Here is an 18,084-nt window from a genome sequence, read left to right on the forward strand (position 1 = left end):
TAATTTGTCACAGATTTTAATTGAAAACAATCAAAATATTTAGATATCTTTTTTTCTCTTAATATTATTGGCAAATGTATCTTTTCTGCATCCTTCCATTTGCTAAGCCAGATGTCTTAGACGTGTTTCATAAACTTTTAAAATGTCTGAGTAAATTTTGTGTACTTAATAATATTACACTTTCATGGTCTGATGCTTTCCCACAACGCACACAGCGCGTTATATATGAAATGTGTTTCATATATAAATGGTCATATAATTGATGACATTTCAGGAGCTCAGTAAGTTTTGTTTTAGAGTGAAACATGTAACATATTTTGGACTAGAATTGTTCTGAAAGACAATTTAAATTTTGGAAAACAAATTAATGTTTGAAAAGACACAAGTGTGGATATAACTGGATGGAATTTAAAACTAGAATTTTGGATTCATTCCTCAAATGGGATATGCAGTAGCAAGTTGCAATTTCAACTATTTTTATATTTTTGTGTTTTATAAAAAATTGCAAATATCTATTAAATTATTATAGTAGCAAAACAGGTCTCCCAAACAGTTCCATAGGTTAAATACATAGACACACACAAAGAGAAGGTGGGTTTTTTTTTCCAGGCACAAGGTCCACAGATGTAACATCAACTATCAGCTTAGTTCAAGAGACCTACTTACAGGTCTAAATGAAGCTTGTCTCCCAAATGGAACTTCAAGATACTAGAAAGTTTTAAAGGTGTTTCAGGAAGATCTATCTAGAATAAATTTGAGTTTGATATTAATATAATTTAGTAATGCTGTAGCCTCCATAGGAATCTTTTTTTATGTGTGTCTTTGGCTTAATCTTGATTTTTGGCAACTGCCTGAACACATTTCCAAGATTTTCTTTTGAAAATGATTTGCCATGGCCTTCTTCATAGGGCTGAGAAAATGATTAGCCCAGATTTACTCAGATGGTTTGGTCCCTAAGGTAGAACTAGACCTCAGTGCAGTGGTGGGTTCCTCCAGTTGTGCCCGGTTCCGCCGAGCCGGTAGCGGTAATGATATGATGTCACCGAACCGGTTCTGCCCCCCGTCCCCCCTGCCCCCCGCGTTATTCTTACCTTTTATTTGGCCCCACCCCCAATCTATTGCTGCCTCCTGAGTCCCAGCTGATCGACTAGAGGGGAAAAAACTATTTAAACTCTTGCCGCGGGGCTTCAAAGGGCCGCCATACAGCTGATCAGTGTTAAAAGAAAACAAATGAGTAGACCGGTGCCTGCAAAAATAAATGGATAGACCAGTGCCTGCAAAAATACATGAGTAGACCAGTGCCTGCAAAAATAAATGGGTAGACCAGTGCCTGCAAAAATAAATGACTAGACCGGTACAGCTCTGCAAGTAGTTGAAAGCCTGGTAGACCAGTACCTCTGCTAAATCCTAAAGAATTGTCACATGACCATCAAGCCATGCCCACAAAATAAGCCACGCCCACAGAACCAGTAATAAAAATTTTTAGAACCCACGCCTGCCTCAGTGTATTGATTTTCTGAATCTGGTACTTTACTTTATCTATAATCAGTGAACCAAACTAGTTGTTTAAAAACCTTATTTGAATAGATGTATTAGGACCAAGCAAAATGGTCTAAAGAGTACATAGCCTTTTGAGTTTCCCTAAAAATCTGGGGGAAGCCCTGAATGCTAATTATTTTGACACAACCCATCCTTTATAGAAACAATGATTCAACCTACATTTCCCATTTTGTGACTTTGAACTGCAGTTGAAGTAAAAGATCAGGTCTAATTTCTTGATTCTTCGGCATCCTTTATTTTATATTTTATTTTATCTCATTGTATTAATTATAATCATATAATTTGGAGAATTGTGGATTATAAATTCCCCTTCCTATGAACATATAGAGCTATGATTGTGTTTCAGGTGTTCAAACATAAAAAATCTATTTTAAGACTAACTTGATTGTATACTTCTTGGGTTTGGTATGAGTGTTGTTGTACAATTGGTGGTTATTAAATATTATCAATATTATTTTTAAAGATATTTTACTTGATCTTAGAAAACAATACAAATAGCCCTCCACTTACAACATTTGTTTAGTGACTGTTTAAAGTTACAGCAGCACTAAAAAAAAAGTGAGTAATAATGACCATTTTTCACACTTATGACAGTTGGTCATGTGATCACATCCCCCGTGGTCATGTGATCAAAATTCAGATGCTTCGCAACTGACTCATATTAATGATGGTGTGGTGTGATCACCTTTTGTGACCTTCTGACAAGCCAAATTAAGGGGGAAGCCAGATTCACTTTACGACCATGTCTCTAACTTAACAACTGTAAAGGACTACTATAGAGGATATTGGATACATGGCTTAAAATAGGAATGTAGTTATATATAATTTCTGGCCTTGCTCCAGTTCAGAGAGAATGAAAGACACAGAACAAATGAGAATGATACATAAACTTTAAGCGTATGAACAGCAGACCAAATAAAAACCCAGGTCACTTAACTGTACATTAATGAGATGTTATGCCTCTGTTTTTAAATTTGCATACGCATATGAAAATTAGCCTGTGTAATTTTTATGACAGGGAGTTTATCACAACTGGTAATGTATAAATGGTCCCAGAAGCTAATTTTTTCTTCCATCTCTACATATAATGAAGATATTTCTGTTGCTGTAGGTACTGCCTCATTTGCTAATGTCTTTATTCTGACTAGCCTTGTCAACTCTGAAGTGTTTATCATTTCAACTATGCTTTCCCAACCATTGTGCTTATTGAAGTTTTTATACCTATATAGTAATTGCATGCCTACATACATAAAATATTGGATTGGCTTCCCTTTAGTGCAAAACAGACATTTTTGAGCTGTAATGACAATACTTGTCTGTTTAATTTTCTGTAGTAAAATTTAACTTTTTGGGCACAAGATGGCAGTCAAACTCTTTGAAAAAACAGTGTTTATGAATCTTGCTGCTAAGGTGCTTTTCTAATAGATTCTTCAAAAAAGAATACCTACAGTAAGAGTTTCTGTGTCTTCTGATTACTGGAAATGAGCCAAGAAGCCCCTGTAAATGCTGATGTCCTGAATCAATTAAGTATGCATGCAAATAAGTTACCTTTCTGGCAGAAAGCATCTCCTCTATAAAGCCCTTAAAACCTCTCTTTGATCCCTAGGGATAATGTTTTTGTGGAATACCCCATTGGGTCGTGTTCTAATGTTTGTTTTTAATCTAGGATGTTTTGTTTTGCCTAAATTTTAATTGTTTTAATTATTATTAGACCTTGGACATCGCTGGGATCTTATTGGAGTGAGTAGCTCTAATAAATTTAAACAAACAAACAAAACAAAACAAATAAAATAAAATAAGACAAACTGGAGCCGTCTTTTCAGTTCTAATATGTTCTATAATTTGGCCAGGCTATATGTCTCAGTTAGTCAACACATCGTTCAACAACTCTAAGCCAAGTCACCTCACACGGTTGTTGTGAGGAAATAGGAAGAGGAAGGAATATTAAGTATGTTCACCACAGCGAGTTACTCATAAAAATAATAAAGGTGAGATATAAATAATGAATGAATAAATACTGTGATAAAGAACATATTGACATAAAATACCTTTGTTTATTACATTTCTCATATTTATATTAAATATGAAGCGGTGCAACCACAATGAGGGTTTCCTGTCAATCAGCTATACAGTCTTAAATAAGCTTTCCCATAAGTATCAGCCACTTTCTGACCTCCTTCCTACTTTAGAATGCTATTTTAATTAAAACTAACTTTTTCCATTAATATTTTGGCTCAGACACCTAATTCATTTCCCCTACAGAAACATTTTGTTGGCTTGTAACCCATACTTGAGATTGCAAGCTCCTTAAAATAAGGTCTGTTTTCAATAAAGTACATGATTACTGGTTGCATTGTAATAAAAAAGAAAAAAAACATACATACATACATAATATTGTAAATGATTAATATTTTGTACATATCATGCATATTGTACATTTGCTTTGAAGAAATGGAAAAGTCCTTTGGAAATATATTTTTCCTATAGTTCTATAGTTTTCTATAGACTAACTAAAATTAATATATTTTTGAGATACATCAGTTTTGACACAATGCCTTGTAATTTTATTATAAAGATTATGTTATATTTTGCTTTTCAGAAAATCATCAAGCTGACTTTTTCAAAGGCCACTTGTTCTATTTTTTAGATTATCTAAAATACTACAATTTGCATCAATAGATGGCAGTGCAGTATTTCTGATGTTTATTGAAAAGAATATTTTTCTTCAAATAAATATATGTTCCATCCATGTTATCTTTAGTGCATGACTTTTAAAATGCATGTAAATTATAGAAATAGTTATGAAGTGATATGTAATCTGAAATTAATCATGTGAGTCTTTCAACTGAGATTTAAAATACATATTTAAAAGAAAGGAGTATAAACTGGTTGGATATATATGTCTCATCAGAAGGCCCATTTTTAAATGCCCTGAATTACACAGTTGCATTTAATTTGTTTTACTAAAAAAAGTGTGTTTCTGAACTGGTGATTTAAATAACTATTTAAAATATTTTATCTGTTTCCAAATGTTCCATTTGATGAAGATAGTCCAAAATTCATCACTGTAGCTCAGGGGTGTCAAAGGGCACTTAGATCTGGCCCACTGGGTCGCCCTGGAAACAGTGCTTCTGCCAACAAAAACGGAACTCAGGAGCCTGTTTTCGCTGGCAGAGAGCTTGGCCCACCAAAGATGTCCCTGACATGACATGAGTGACATGAGTGACATCAAGCTGGCCACGCTTACTCTGGCCACGTCCACCCTGACCCGGCCCCCCAAGGTCAGACACAACCCTGATGCAGCCCTCAATGTTGAAACTCAATTTTTCATGGGCGTTTTGATAGTGTTCATGATGATTGACAATGGATTTCTTTTGGATGTCTTTTGAAGTTTATTAAAGTTAAGATTACTGTATGAAGTGGCAATTCCAGAATAGACCACATTTCAACCCTACAATATGAATGCAGCAGAAAGTTATATAGAAATTTAGGATGACTTGATTGTTACAAAGTTTGCGGATTTTGTCAAGTTTTTATTTTGACCTAAATGCTTAGATCAATGAACGTGCTGGTCTCTGAAGCTGGTGATGGAATGAAGGCCAAATTAAACTCTGATCAGAAGATAGCATTCAGTTTGTTGCAAATGGCTTGCAGTTTCTCTAAAGGCTTCCAATTTCAATGTCCTTCTAGATACAGTACATTTGCTGGAAGCTCAAGTGACTTACATGGCACAAAGGCCTTTTCATTAGCTAAAGCTGGCATGTCAACTGCTCCTTGAGAGCAGAGATAACTTAGCATCAGTTATCTATGACCTGCTGGAGTTCAGGATTACAAACTATAATAGTTTAATTAATATTGATGATAATTCAGAATCTGTAATTATTCCAGTATGTTACCTAAGGCTAAGTGCTAGAAGGATATTGGATTGTGTTTAATTACCATTGCACTCATAGCTGGTCTAGTGCTTGAATAGGAGAAGGTTCTAGTATTTACTGTATTTCCAAAAAACAGGGACAGCTTGAAACTGGATATTTATTAAAATATATGTTTTAATATTAACATCCTACAACATTACATTATGAGTGACAAGCAGAATCCTTTTCTTCCATTCCTGACTCCTGAGATGAAATGGATGGCAAATGGACAGGTGTTTTGGATGTTTCTATGCAGGATTCCTTCCTGAAAGAAAATTGTCTGACAATGTTGCTGTATGTTCAGCAATATATTATTCTATTTTTATGTATATTCAGTATGTCTCTATACAGTATATCTGCCAGTATGCCTGCTTTCCTGCACTTTAAAGTTTTAAAAGTGGCTTCCCAGTATTTCAATATATAAAAATTTCAATAAGTATTTCAACAAATAATATATTATATATTTAGTTTGTTTTAATCTCATATTGATTTTGTTTTGTGATTTTATTTCATTGTACGCTATGTTTTAATATGTTTGAAGACGTATATTAGTGCATAAAATGAATAACTACTTTTTGGCAAGGAGATAGGTCAAACCACAGCAAACTGGAAAGCAGTCTCTTTTGATTTTGAGGAAAGAAATAATATGAAGGCTGAAACTTCTGTATCAAGTGACTCTGCTTGGAGAGGAATATTTGTTGCTTGGTTTCAGGCACGAAAACATTTTAGTTTGTCTTGCTAGGGATGATAATGGAATAGAGGGATTAGGTTAGTCACATACAGTATATCTACCTCAGCTTAGAAGTTCACTTTAAAGAGGATATTTTTTTACTGGGTATCTAACTTATTTCAATTATGCTATGGAATGTTTGGAGAAAGTATTCCTTGGGGAAAATATATCAGCTTTTAGAATTTGGACATCAGAAAAGTTACATTGGAAAACCATTCTGACTCTGTATCAGATTTTGGTGAGGAAAATAAAAAGCACAATAAAGTAATATCAAAATGTTCTACACAACTCAGGTCAATTGTGGTATATAGAGTATATATTAGAATAGTTTTATCTTATGTTTTTGTTTGTCAAGCAATTTAATTTGTCTTTTAAATGTTTAATTTTCCTGAAATGATAACTTTTCCTTACGGTTAAAATATGATACATATCTTCCCTATATCCTCAGAATTAAGGACATCAGTTTTAGTTTACATGCATGCACAAATGAGCCATTTCTATGCAGACATTCTAAGTGAAAAATTATTCATGACCTGATTAAGGAGTTCCCAGAAATAGTGTGTACAAGTGAGGTTTTAATCAAGACCATGTATCACAGTCAAATTCAATCTACTTCAATTAGAGGACCATGTTTAACTTTAAAAACGAAAAGTATTTTGGGGACTACAATATACCAGATCAATGAAAGGCCTAAAGGTTTTATCTGGTTTTAAAATAACTTAATCTTGGCAAAAACATGCCCAGGTGGTCATCAGAGTTGAGGCTGATTTGAAGAAAATTTCAGCCTTAAAGAGACCTACTGAGAATTAAGCGTTGTTCAATTAAAAGGGTTTTCATATATGATTGCAACTTCTTCTATTATGATGCACTCCAGATGCAGCAATGGCATTTTTATTTTATTTTATTCTGGGGTGTCTCCAATGTCTCTTTACAGCATAGTTTAAGTGTAGCACACCAGATGCTTCAACAAAATTCACAAGCAGAGAGGAACCATTTATTACTTTTACAATAACTGGCTTTCAGAAATAACATCTCATAGCATTGTTCATATTCTAATCAGTTCAGAAAAAGTACAATACAACTTAAAATGTGCTATTAAACATAGAAGACAGACATATTGTATTCTTATAGTTTGTTTCAGTTCATTTTTAATAGTATTTGTACGGATTCCGTAGCTTAAGGTGTATATTAGGTGCCCAACTCGCAACCCATGGGCCGCATGTGGCACTGAACAGCTAGTAATACAGCCCCCAAGATCATAAATGTTTAACATTATTATGTGATTTATATACATTAAGTATATTATATATATTTATATGCTGCCCAAGTTAATTCCTTTTCAATCAATGAGGCCTAGGTAAACCAAATGAGGCCTAGGCAAACCAAAAATTTGGATGTGATCAATGACAAAAGATATTGGCTGCCAAATTATCAATTTGCAGTTTGAGTTAGAATTATAGTTGAGGTCCCTATATCACAAGGGCTATCGAAACAGTAAAAGGTGGCAAGGTCAGCAGTACTCTGTAGCTTTATGGTGATTTATTGTCCCTTTAGATATATTAAAAATGCAAATCTGTTAAGACTGTGTAGAAGCAGTTGTGAAAAAGTATGGAATAGCAACATGTATGTCGATAATGAAATACTAACTAATTGGTCTGCTGGCACATCATTTCTGGTCTTCCACATGCATTTGATAAACACCAGTTTGCATACAAATACTACACTTGATCTTAGCCAAAAGGCCGAGAAGCCAAGTCTGCATACAGAAGAAATAGATCTATGGAGGATGCTATAGCCATCACTCTTCACACTGCTCTGATTCATTTGGAATAGCCGGGGGGGAGGGGTAGCTATTTGAGGATGCTTTTTGTAGATTTTAGCTCTGCATTTAACATAATATTTCCACATAGGCTAGTGTCTTATGGATCTTGGACTTTCTTATTCAATCTGCCTTTGGATTATGGATTTCCTGTCTGGCTGCTCTCAGAAGGTCAGATTAGGTAATCATATCTCTTCAGCCCTTATTCTTAACACTGGTACACCACAGGGTTGTGTATTGAGTCCCTTACTCTATACTCTTTATGTGCATGACTGCATTCCCACTCATGGTAGTAATACTATTACTAAATTTTATACAACAGTGGTGGGATTAATCTCCAGGGGGGATGAGTCTGCCTATCAAGATGAAGTGGACTGGTTGCTTTCATGGTGTGGAGACAATAAGTTGATCTGTAACACAATAAGACCAAGCATCTTATAGTGGTCTATAGAAGAAATAGATCAGACATCCAGCCCTTGTTTATCAATGGACACCAAGTGGAGCAAGTGGCCAGTTTTAAGTTTCTGGGTGTTATCATAAGAGGACCTCACCTGGGGCACTCACATTACAGCACTGGTCAAAAAGGCCCAGCAGAGATTATACTACACGAGACTTCTCAGGAAGCAACAACTGAATGAAAAACTGTTGGTGACCTTCTATTACTGCACCATAGAGAGTATTTTAACTTACTGCACCTGTGTATGGTTTGCCAATTGCACAGTGGCAAATAGGACAGCACTCCAGAGGATTAACAAAATTGTCCAGAGGATCATTGGTTGCCCTATCCCCTCTTTGGAAGAGCTTTATAGCTCCTGCTGCCTTAAGAAAGTTCAAAACATTCTTAAAGATCTATCTCATCCTGGGCACTCTTTTTTTGAACTATTACCATTTGGCAGATGGTACAAGATAATAAAAACAAGGACAAATAGGCTGAAAAACAGTTTCTATCCTAGGGCAGTAACTATATTGAATTCTACCGTATAGTGTAATATTAATGCAATATCGGGTTTTCAATTCAGTTGTATAGAATGGGAAGGATGTGTATTTGTGTTTTATTTTTATAGTTATAATTCACACTGAAGATGGCATTTAATTTCGCTGTACGAGGTGCAATGACAATAAAGTAAACTAAACTAAAAACTAAACTAAACTAAACTAACACATTGAATATCGAAGTCAGTAGTCTAGAAATATAATCAGTTTTTGAGCATAAAACTATTTTACTGGAGAACTATACGTACGTGATATCCAACTTTATTCTTATTTATACCTTAAAAGTATATATAATTTGTCAGTGACAATAGGTTACTTTTAAGGGGATGACTACAAATGATAAAAGGAACCTTAATCCAGGTTAGATGGAGGTTCTATAGGCACATTTATCAATTGATCTTGGAGGAAGTGAACAATTAGATCCATTACTTTATGTCAATAATGAATGATCCACTGGAATTCTAAAAGGTTAAGGAAAAGAAGAATAAATTTATAGAAATCTATCCTTGTAGTTATTAAGAGTAGACACTGGTCATTTAATTTTAATTTGGCCATAGCTATGTGTAAAATTATTTTAGTGAACTCTACAATTTTTATTAAATGATAGTATATGAACATTAGTAATTTTGAATTAATGAATTTATTTCATGAAAATGAGCTGCTCTTCTTGTTTTAACAGTCATCTTAATTATAAGAATGGACTAGAATAGGTCCAGTAAATATATTTTGTTTAAGAATTCTGTATTAATCAGCAGTAATTCATTTTCTTCTTTGCTATACCAGACTTCCCAAAATGCTGAATTTTGAGGTAGAAGTTTAAAAGTACTGTTAGGTAAGATAATATCCATGTTGACTTAGTGGTGTTCAAACAGAAAGACCCAACAGTCTGTAATACCTTTGAAGTCACATAATTAAAAGGAAACTGATAAGAAGGGTGTATGTGATCCAGCTGGCATTTATAATAACTCTGAAAGATATCCGAGCTTTTAACCCAAGATATGTCTGGAATAAATCCCTTATTATTATTCTTTCATTGTTGCCTGTCTTACATTTTTCATCCATAGATATTTTTTTTTAAGACAAAATTACTTTGGAATTTGTTCTTTCAATGTTTGTTTTTTTCTCAAGGAGAAGTATGAAGAACTTTGCTTTAAGCCATTGGAATGAGTTATGAAGTGAGCTAAAACATGGCTGCTGTCAAGGAGTAGTGATTCTTTTAGGATCAGAGTTGGTTTGACAGCAAGAATGTTCATAGATTACTTTATCCCTTGAGTATGGTGTACTGAGAATGATCCTTAAATTAGGGATCTCAAAAAACTAGAATATTGATGGCAGTTGAGGAACTAGAAGGGAATTGCAAAGAGAAATGATGATTAATTTGATGAAACAAAACATTTTTTACAAACCTTTTTAAGGAAAATATTGCTCCTATAAATAATCTTTTAATTGATTTCAATTTTCTTTTAAAAACACACAAATGCATACAAATCTAAATTTAATTCAAAACTACCATACAAATCTACAACTTCTCTGTATTCCTATAAAGCACTGTATCAAGGACTCATTTCAATTAACTAAAACCAAGATATTTAGCAGAAGCCAACATCTAAAAGCCTATCTAATGGTGGCATGAAGATTATTATTGTATGATGAAGAATTACAAATAAAATAAATGAAAATAAATCACATATGATGGATTAGTTTGTTTAGGATAAAAGGTGAAGAGAATTTGTAAAAGATGCAAGGCCAATGAGAAGTTCTAAGTGAAGGGTAGACTATTCTGTCATAGCATCAGGAGTGGATTTTTTTTTAAAAAAGATACGGCTGTGAAAGAAAAGAAGAAGAAGTAGGAAAGTAAAGTTAACATAGATGTCAGGGTTCCAAGTAACACCCCCAATGAAAGAAGACTCCGAGGCTTGAGGTTCCTCAAAATTCCATTTTATTAGAGATGTCATATTGGCGCATCTGGGAAAACCTGAATCTGAAAGCTTCCAGGTTTTCCCCACCCAAAGGAAAGCCCCTGCCCAATATCCACATGTTCATCACATGGTCCAATCAAAGCACTGTCCCAACTGGAGATGCCTCCCAATCACACCCCTCCAGGTGCAGAGCAAGATGTCCTTAACTCTCTGAGAAAGGAATGTTATTATGACTATATATCACCCCTGCTCCATACAATCCCCCTCCCAGTTCCCCACAGTACTAAATGTGGCAGGCTTGAAGGCTCAGTGCAAAAGATGGCTTCCAGGCCTGACAATAGAAAGTTTCCAGGAGAGAAATTTTGGGTCCTATATGAAAAATATGTTAGAAGGTAAATTGATTTCTTAACAGAATGGATAGAAACTAGACATAAAAGTATTTGGAGGTTACATGAAATAGGTAGAAAAAAATACATTACAATATTTCAGAGAAATGTGTGGAGTTATACTAATAAATATAAGTTGTGGATTTATAAATAAGCATATATAAGGTATTATATTGTATGTATACAGAGAAATATATGCAGTACTTGCAAAGAAGGTAGTCAAGTATTCAGGGAGCAACTAATTTTAAAAATGTTACATCAATTGCAAAGCAGTTTTGATGGAAATAAACAATTTGGAAGTAGATGAAGACTGCTGAATAGCAGACTCCATGGAATTAAAAATAAAAATGATTAAATTATTTGGTTTTAAACTGAAGTGAGGAAAAACTGGAAGGAGTATTTTTAGAAATTTGACAATGACAGTGCTGTGTAAAAATATGGAATTTAAATGAATAGTATATGTATATGTATATATATATATATGTATATGTATATGTATATGTATATGTATATGTATATGTATATGTATATGTATATGTATATGTATATGTATATGTATATGTATATGTATATGCCCCCAACCAAGCAGACACATCTCCACCCAATCAGAACATAGCCAAGCTCCCACCCAATCAGTTTATACCCCCACTGGCAGTTAAAAGGAAGAAACAGCTGCGATCACACATTGCTCCTAGAAGCACGAAGCCGAAAACACCAGCCTGAAGATGACGAATGATATTTATATATATATATATATATATATATATATATATATATATATATATATATATATATAAAATACTTTTCTTGTCAAGGTTTTTTCCTATGTAGCTCAAGATCTTTGTGTAGCCATAGTGGGGTGATATCTCAAATCACCACTTTCAGGCTTTATCAGACATTTTGTGTTGTCTGTTGTGAGACTTATGGGAGACTGAGTAAGCAGTTTGCTGCCTTTTGGGAGACTAATATAGATCTATTTTGGACTAATTAGTCCTCATCAGTTAGCCACACCCTCATCACATGTTTCCTCCCTGTAGAGGTCAAGTATTTGTTTTCTTCTCTTATTGTAGGCTCTTTATGTGTATTTCTCCTCAAATAATAAAATACCTGGCTGCTTACTTGCTGTCTAATAAAGCCTAGAACTAATGGATGGGATTTCACTGAGCTATGGCTGCATTTTTAAAATCTTGGTTTACATAGGAAAATACCCGGCTGAGGACAAATACATATACATACATACATACATACATACATACATACATACATATGTGTGTGTGTGTGTGTGTGTGTGGTGGGAAGTTTGAAGAACAGAATGATATATGGAAATGTGGGAATATGGATTACTTGCAAGGATAGGAAGGCAGACCACAAGATATCTTAGATGATAGTGGTAATCTTAAAACGAACGAGGCCTTGAAGGAGCAAGGGATCTACATTGACTGGTGGCCCTATTTACAAATTAAATCACGATACAAAAAGGATAAGGAGGAATGTGGTATAGAAATGGGGATTAATGGATTTGACAAGATATGGATGGGAGTAGAGAATAAATTACTAGCCAAACTATATTCTTATTTTCTTGAATATGATAGGGAAAGAGAAATAGTTAAAGATCAGATGATTGCTTGGGGGAAAAATATCGGACATAACATAAATTTAGACGATTGGGAAGCAATCTGGAATAGTAACCTCAAATTGACAAGAGCAGTAACATATAAGGAGAACCAATACAAAATGCTTTCTAGGTGGCACTTAGTGCCCTCCAGGATAGCAAAAATATACCTGAACGCAAGCCCAAAGTGCTGGAAGTGTGGCCACTGTCAAGGTACCTTCTACCATATGTGGTGGACGTCTCCTGAAGCGGCGAAATTTTGGAGAACAATACAAAGATGGATTCAAGAAGCAATAGAGGAAAACATCAATCTGACACCAGAGACTTTTCTCCTGGGAGTACCAAAAAGGGTATATGGGAAGAAAAAGAAATATTTAATCACGCACATCATCACAGCCATTAGATTAATATATGCAAAGCATTGGAAAGAGAAAGGACGCCCAACGGAAGAGCAGATAATCAGTAAAATATTAGAATGCACAGAAATGTGCCCGCTAACACATGTGTTAAATGAGAATGAGGACTTGGAATTCTACACGGTATGGGAATTGTGGTATAGGTGGTTGGAAAATAAACGTAAATATTAATTTGAACCAAGGGGGATAGTATCAAACCATTTATGTAATTTATGTATCTTAAGCAATAATCTACTTCATAAATTACATAGTAATAATTTATAAGTAATTCATATCTTAATCTTAAAATATTTATGTAATCTTTTAGATACTACTTATATAAGTATATAGCATGGTTGAACGTAGCCAAACCGAAAATGTTGAATTGTACAATTATGTTATTCAATAAAAAAAAAAAAAGGAAGGCAGGCAGGCCACAGTATGCATATGTATCTCAGTGTATAGTAGATTTAGCTATATTTCTTTTTCTTTCATTAATTTCTATTGCTTTCTATTTCTTGCATCTTATGTTACTATTTTCTTTACTATTTTCCATGGAACAGAATAGTATGATGGGTTATTTTGTGTGTACATATGTATGTACTTCACTATTTGTGGCTTTTAAAGCCTGGCTGTCCAATTACCCCTTCACACTGACACTGAACATGCATTCACTTGAATCATGAAAATTATGTACCCTGTCTTCATTCACAATGTATGAGATGCTTGTGTAACTCTTCCAACAGTTCAGTTGACAAGAAAATATCTAGTATATTGTGTGTTTTTTAAAATACTGTGTTAACTGATTCTATTCAATTGCCTTTTTTTGACAAGAGCACATTTATTTCAGGAACTCTGACAGTTTTCCATTATATTTTTCTTGGTTAATGAGCAATCATAATGCAAACAAAATTGTTTGTCTACTATAAATATTGGTGCACCATTTAGTCATAGCTGAATATTTCTGGACATTCCTCCCATTGGCTAGGTTTCCTTGAATTGAATAAATAGTTTTTACATTGCTTGTTTGCTCTTGATTTGCTGAAAATAAACCTTGTAGGCTTAAACTATTCCTCCCCCAAGAACCACTAAATAAATTTGTTAGACCTGTTTGTTACTAATGTTTTGTATGCCTAGATAGAAAAGAAATATATTAACCTTATTTCCTTAAATATTTACTAACCAACAAATGCTCATTTCCTTATTTTATGCTTTCACTTATAAGTTATTGGCATGATCTTCTTCCGGAAACCTCCACAGAACAGCCATTTTCTTTGAATATTGATAAGAAGTATTGAAATTACCACCTAGTCCTCTATTTGTCTCAGCAAGTAATTTTTACGGTTATTCTGAGAATATGAAAGTATGTTCCTTTTTTAAACTCAAATAGTCAAACAGAAGTTATTCTCTGAAATAATCATGAAGCCAAACACTTGCTATCAGGATGGAGGATTCAATCTTAGTTTAATAATTATATTTAATGGGAGAAATTGGTTTTCAAATCATTCCAAGAAAGAATATAATATTTATAAATTTTTTTACAAAATATCAGCCACTAGATATCCCAAAGGCTTTGAATTATAAACCTTATAAGTACCAGTACTCAGAAAATTCCTCAGGTCTTCCTTGATAGTGTGTTGAGTGTTATCTAACCTGCGAGGCCCATCATCTGACACTATATCATCAATCAATTTAAATTGTCTATCCATGAGTTTCTTTTCATAAAATTAAGGATAGTTCATCATTATCTTCTCTTGTGACTTTTAAATTGCTGCCTTTGCCCATGTTATAAAAAGATGGTCTACCTAATGCATCTTCCTGTATTACTGCTGCCTGCTACATGTGCCTGCTTGCTTTAGCTAGGATGACTTTTACTCCTTGGGTGACTTTGCTGGGAATATACATTCTAGGTGTATACTCATGACATTCTTTGCTTATGTCTCCAAGGAACAATTGCCCCACTCCAACTACAAGAAATAAGTATTTCAAGATTTTATAGGGTCTGTTAAACATTTTTTTGCAACAAAATATGACTTAAGGTTCTATAAGATCCATGACAGCTAGAGTTCCCAGCATGGATGTATGGGAGATTATTCTCATTCTCTTCAACTGTGAAGACCAGTTTGTTCTACTATTCAAATTACTGGTGTTTTTTATTTCTTCCTTAAAAGTTCTATTCCTGTTTTCTTCAGATGCCCAAGACAGCTTATATGCAGACCCCCCCCCCTCATGTTATCCCCACAATCTAAAACATAGGCTGGGCTGAGAGGAAATGACTGGCCTCAAGTTATCCATTCATTTTCCATAGCTGAAGAGGAGCTGAACCTAGGAATTCCTGACCACAGGCCAACCCTTCAACTATTGTACCACTTTGACTTTCTTCCTGAGAGAATCATTCTTCCAGTAAACTCTGAGCTACTTGGAATTTGAGTTGCAGAAATTAATTTTTAAATGCTCATAAGAATGATTGTTTACAGCATACATATAAAAATAAATCAAAGGAATAAAAGAAAAAAGGTGTAAAATCTCTTTTCTTTTTAAATGGTTTATTGAATATTGATAAGAAAACATTCTCTGATACCATAGTCTTATAATTAAAAAGGGCCACTGGCTACATCATGAATACAAAGAATTTGTTTCCATAACATTTTTATTATTCCAATAACAACTGTTTGACATTTTCATATTGGCTCAGTTATTTTTTTCCAATACACTTTTGATTATTGCAGTTATTTTTTTTCCAATACACTTTCAACCAGGAAAAAAATAGAAACCTTTGGTATTTTTAATCCCACTATCCATTTCAAATCTAATATTGGAAAATTCTTCATTATTATGGAATACACATGCTAAATAAATGGCTATAATCCTATATATTTTATATCGTATATATCATACCAACTATGATGGCATTACATAAAGCACAGCAAAGCGGATACCCTGTCAGCTGTTCCCAGAATGACATCACTGGATTGGATTAAAATGCCTTTCCCCCAAATTCCCAGCCAGAATGATCATTCTGCATACGGTAGGCTCAATGTATCTCAAGGACACAATATGTCATGGAAGGTAATTCTGAATTATATAGATCTGCAAAAGCTGTTTGTTGAAATTATTATTCAACAGTTGGCTGCTTCAGGGCTTTCTAATAAAGAGACAAATTAAACAGAATTTTTAAAATGGGATATAATAGTGAGATTACTGAACTATGACTGTAAAGAGAATCACCCCATTCAGTCAAAATCTTAAGTTTCTAGAGGAAAGGCAGTACATACATGCCACACACACACAAACTAACACAGTGTATGTGTATGTGTAAAGTTTGGCTTAGATCAGGGTAAAGATCTATTTTTTTGCCAATATCTCCATGTCAGTTTGAGCCCTGATATTTCTGACTCTCAGAAAACCCATGCTGTGAAATAACTTTAACAAGACAGTTTACACAGGAATTGAGCTAAGCCATATTTATCTGTTCTGCCAAACATATTCTGAATATCCTATCTAGGTCTCTTGAATGAATCCTCTGCCTGTATGTGAAAACTGTAATTATTGATTGGTTCTATATGGAGTTGATTCCTGTTTGTAATCTGACTACGGAGGCTAACATGTTCTTATCAACTTTATTATACGGTTCATGGAATGTTAAAATATTTTTAAAAGATCTTGACAACATTTAAAATAGTTCTAGCATCTTTTGTTTGTTTGAATATGTGTGCCTGATGCTTTTTAATCTGTTCATTTGACCTTTACTGAACATTTGTGGGAGGGAAAAATGCCAAGTTTCTGGGCTGCTGTTCAGAAGGGCAGCAGTTATCTTAGCTTGTGGCTTGGCTTTTGTCAGAAAAGTAGCAGAGTCCTAAGAGACATTCTATATCTGAATCAGTGACAAGATGAAAAAGAAAACTTATCTTAATGATGGTTATTCTTCAACTTCTTTCTGCCACAGGCAACACAGATCAGCACTGGAAAATCAGCTTGTGTGCTTCAGTAAATAAATCCTAACTTGTACAGGGAAAGTAAAGGAAAAGATGAGGAGTGGTACTCTGACAAATATCCTTATTTTCAACTTTTTCTAGCCAGTTATCAACTAAAAATAAGCAACAAAAAACAGTTGCTTTACATAAAACATCATTTGCTTTGCAAACTTGGGGAAAAAAAGATAGACACCAACACCTTCCAATCTTGGCTTCTTCACACTGGTTGATTCTACAGCATAGCAACTTTTTCCAACCTGTTGCCAGTCAGCAGGATTGAGCTTCAATTTTCCTTAACTCAAATTCTTTATTACATGTCAATGATCTAGACTAAGTAAAGTAGAGCTACAGAATAGGATATCTGAAATAAAATAAAGCATACAAAATAAAAATATTTATTATTAGTCGCATTTTTATGCCGCCCAACTCCCAAGGGACTCTGGGCGGCTAACAACAAAGAATAAAACAATGTGAACAGTATCCCATACAAAAGTTTAAAAAAACATTAAAACCTATACATTCCAATTCTTGGCCGTGTCTCACAAGATCACCATAGCGAGATCAACGGCCCAGGCCTGCTGGAAGAGCCAAGTCTTCACCGCTTTCTGGAAGGCCAGTAGGGTGAGGGCAGTCCGAACCTCAGGGGGTAATTGGTTCCAGAGAGCCGGGGCAGCCACAGAGAAGGCCTTCCCCCACGGGCCCACCAGCTGACAGAGGAGACTGACTCTGTGGGATCTTACCGGTCATTGGGAGCTATGTGGTAGAAGGAGGTCTCGAAGATA

General features: G+C 34.5%; 1 pseudogene; it reads right to left on the minus strand.

The window, feature by feature from the left end:
* Positions 1-7,794: 7,794 nt before the first annotated feature.
* Positions 7,795-7,958, minus strand: LOC139317321 (U2 spliceosomal RNA; annotated as a pseudogene).
* Positions 7,959-18,084: the final 10,126 nt, after the last annotated feature.

Source organism: Pituophis catenifer, unplaced genomic scaffold, assembly GCF_029215685.1.
Source record: "Pituophis catenifer annectens isolate HBS135680 unplaced genomic scaffold, rPitCat1.0.hap2 SCAF_4, whole genome shotgun sequence".
In the NCBI taxonomy this organism is placed as follows: Eukaryota; Metazoa; Chordata; class Lepidosauria; order Squamata; family Colubridae; genus Pituophis; species Pituophis catenifer.